Here is a 3,983-nt window from a genome sequence, read left to right on the forward strand (position 1 = left end):
GTAGTATTGAAGAGCCAAGCCACGAGGTAAGCATGATGTTTATCAAACACTGTCCAGATCAGTCTCTTGCCAATGTTTTTAAGTTCAAGTCCGCAGGGAAATGGTCTGCTAGCGAGATCCAGGAGAGGCTTGATGAGCACATGCTGCAGAGGAAGTCCCGTGTTGCTGCAGGTGGACAACGTGAAGCAGGCGCGGTAGAGCGTAGGTTCCATTCACAGGTTCATGTCCCTGTAGTCGACATGGCTCCCGACTTGAACACGACCGTGCCGGTGGTGCTATCTCCCGTCCCGGCTCATGCGTCATCTCCTATACCATTTTGTGCAAGGTCTCCTACACCGTCTCCTGCACCTGTCTCTGGCAGTGATGATTATATGAGGAGTTTGGTGAGCTTGCTAGACCGTTTGGTCAAAATGCAGACTCAGGTTCCAGTTAGCGCTGCAGTCCGGACACCGACGCAGACTCAACCGCCAGCTAGCGCCGCAGGGCAGGTGTCAGACGCACCGCAGAGGTTGTGCAGGGTTTGTAAGTCTCCGGATCACTCCACATTTTCCCACTGCAGCCGGGAGAACCGATGTATAAACTGTTTGTCTCCTGGTCATTGGAAGAGGGACTGTCCTCACCCTCAGCCGCCCAACCAGCTCCGTTCTCAGCCTGGTGGAAGAGCTGGTCGTCAGTCTCGTCCGTTAAACTACTAAACCCACACCTAGAGAGGGATGGTGTGGGTAATGTAGATGTATCCCTCACTGATGTCTCCGACCTGGCTCACTTGTATGAAGACAAGTGTGCCAAAGCACCTCAGGGTTCGCGTATGGTCATTCAGGCGACACAGAGGATTCAGGCTTTCAGTGACTTGTTCTATGCTCCTGTTCTTATCAACCAGAGTGTGCAGCTTAATGGCATGTTGGATACTGGCTCTATGTCATGCAGTATCAGTGAAAATGCAGTAGAGAAGCTCCGCTCTGGGGGTGTTTTACCTGAGAAGCAGCAGCCTGAAGAGAACATTGTCTTGATTGGCTGCGGTGGTCTGGAGACTAGGCCTGATGGTTTTTATGACCTCAACATGCAGCTTTATGGTGTTTCCTTTGTCATACCCACTCTGGTCGTGCCCGGTCAGCATGATGATCTGATAGTCGGCACAAACGTCATTAAACATGTGGCCCATGTACTCAAGAGTGGTACTGAGTACTGGGACATCGCGTCCAGACAGGAACATCCGTCTAGTCCTGACGTTGAACAGTTCTTGTCCATGTTCACGAATGTAGAGCGCTGGAGGGGTGGTGCAGTTCCTGAGAAGATAGGTACTGTTAAGCTCACCCAGGCCGTGACACTCTTACCGAGGCACGAGCACTTAGTCTGGGGCAGACTTCCTGCTAAGGTGCCTATGTCAGCTGGAAGCACTGTTGTTGTGGAGCCGACAGACTCCAAGGCCATGCCACGCAGTGTCCTCGTAGGTCGACTTGTCACACCGCTCTGGGGTGATAGGTGGGTACCCATGACTGTTGTCAATCCATCTGACAAAGCCATCACACTGAAAAGGAACTGCAAGTTGGCTGATGTGTTTCCATGCTTGGCGATTGAGGACTTTAATGTTTTCCAGGGACTGCAATCAGTTGCAGGGAGGCATGAGTCCAACGCCACAGATAGTGCCTGTCCCCCTGTCCAGCCGGCTAGGAGTTTGTCAGAGCTCGGACTCAGTGACATTGACCTCAGCTCCTGTCAGGTTAGTGAGGCATGCAAGTCCCAGCTCACTCAGCTGCTCACCGAGTACCATGACATCTTCTCCAGGGACTCTCTGGACTGTGGCGAGGTCACAGGATACACACATCGCATCCATCTGGTGGATGAGCGCCCCTTTCGCTTGCCCTACAGGAGGGTTCCCCCAGCCCACTATCAGAAGTTGAGACAGGTTCTCACTGATATGGAGGAGAAAGGGATTATCCGGAAGTCCTCGAGCGCATACGCTTCACCGCTGGTTATGGTATGGAAGAAGGATGGCGGGCTTCGGATCTGCACTGATTTCAGATGGCTGAATGCTCGGACCTTGAAAGACGCTCATCCCTTGCCACACCAGTCGGACTGTCTTGCCGCGCTGGGTGGTAACTGCCTCTTTAGTACGATGGACCTCACCTCTGGCTTCTTCAACATCCCAATGCATGAAGATGACAAGAAGTACACTGCTTTCACGACTCCCCTTGGGTTGCATGAATACAATCGCATGCCACAGGGCCTTTGTAATAGCCCTGCAGCCTTCATGAGAATGATGATTGGGATCTTTGGGGATCTGAACTTCACGAAGCTTTTGTGCTATCTTGATGATCTTCTTGTCTTCGCGCCGTCAGAGGTTGAGGCTCTGTCGAGGCTCCGCACTGTGTTTCAGAGGTTGAGGGAGAACAACTTGAAACTGGCTCCGAAGAAGTGTCATCTGCTGCAGAAGCGGGTGCGGTTTTTGGGCCACGTGGTTGATGGTGGAGGTGTGTCTGTCGATCCCTCCAAAGTAGAGGTCATCTCCAACATGACAGTGCAGGATCTCATGGAAGGTGATGGGTGCACGCCTTCTGTTCGTAGGATCAAATCTTTCCTTGGTATGGTATTTTACCACCAGCATTTCCTCCCGAACTGCTCCTCCGTGGCTAAGCCCCTGTTCGCCCTTACAGCTGGACAAAAAAGGAGGGGGAGGTCGGCTAAGGATAAGAAGCCCCATGGCAGCTTCCGTAAGCTTACCTCCGCAGACTGGACGGTGGAATGTGGGGAAGCATTTGATCTGTTGAAGACGATGTTACTGGAGTGTGTGGTGCTTGCCCATCCAGACTTTGAGGTGCCTTTCATTTTGTCGGTCGATGCGTCTTTGGACGGACTCGGCGCGGTGCTGTCTCAAGTGCCCCGAGGAGAGTCCAAGGCCAGACCTGTTGGTTTTGCAAGCAAGTCCCTCAGTGCCTCACAGCGGAAGTATCCAGCTCATAGACTGGAGTTCATGGCGCTGAAGTGGAGTGTTTGTGAAAAGTTCAGCCACTGGCTGAAGGGTCAAAGCTTCACCGTTTGGACAGATAATAATCCGCTGACTTATCTCCTAACGAAGCCGAAGCTTGACGCGTGTGAGATCCGCTGGGTGTCTAAGTTGGCGTCTTACACCTTCGATCTCAAACACCTGCCAGGGAAGAAAAACGTGGTGGCGGATGCATTGAGTCGCGACCCTTTTTCCAAGCCCGTCAGTCAGAGGCTACTTAGGGAGCCCTACCCGGCCCTTGTTCAGGAAGCCGACGGGGTTGAGGGGGACTCTGTGCAGGATGTTTTCAGACTCAGTTGCCAGTCCCAAACACTGAGTAGTGCGCGATCTGGGTTTGCTTGTGATGCAGCTGAGGTCAGGGCTTTTTGTCAAGCCAAATGTGACTGGCCTGATGCATCAGTATTCACAGCACTCAGTTTGGTCCAGCACGTTCAGCATCTGTCGGGTGGTCAGGTTACACTGCCAATGTTATCCACCGAGGAGCTCAGGTTGAGTCAGGAGCAGGACCCCTGCATCTCCAAGGTGTTGCCCTTTGTCGCTGTTCGGAAGCGGCCATCGAGGCGTGAGAGGCATGGTGCTGACCAGAAGGTCCTCAGGCTGCTGAAACAGTGGGAGAAGTTGGAAGTCAATGATGGTGTCTTGTACAGGGTGACAAAGGACCCAGTGTCCAAGCAGAGGAGGTCTCAGTATGTTTTACCTCTGAGTCTGAAAGACAAGGCACTGTCTGGCATCCACGATCACGCTGGTCATCAGGGCCAGGACCGTACTCTCTCTCTTGCAAGGCAGCGTTTTTATTGGCCTGACATGGAGAGGGATATCAGAGCATATGTCAGATGCTGTCGGAGATGTGTGTTTGGGAAGACCCCAGAGCCAGCTGCTTGCGCGCCCCTGGAGAGCATTAAAACCTCCGCACCGATGCAGCTTGTGTGTATGGATTTCTGGTCCGCTGAGGACAGTAAGCAGCGGTCGGTCGATGTCC

Source organism: Lampris incognitus, chromosome 13, assembly GCF_029633865.1.
Source record: "Lampris incognitus isolate fLamInc1 chromosome 13, fLamInc1.hap2, whole genome shotgun sequence".
Taxonomy (NCBI): domain Eukaryota; kingdom Metazoa; phylum Chordata; class Actinopteri; order Lampriformes; family Lampridae; genus Lampris; species Lampris incognitus.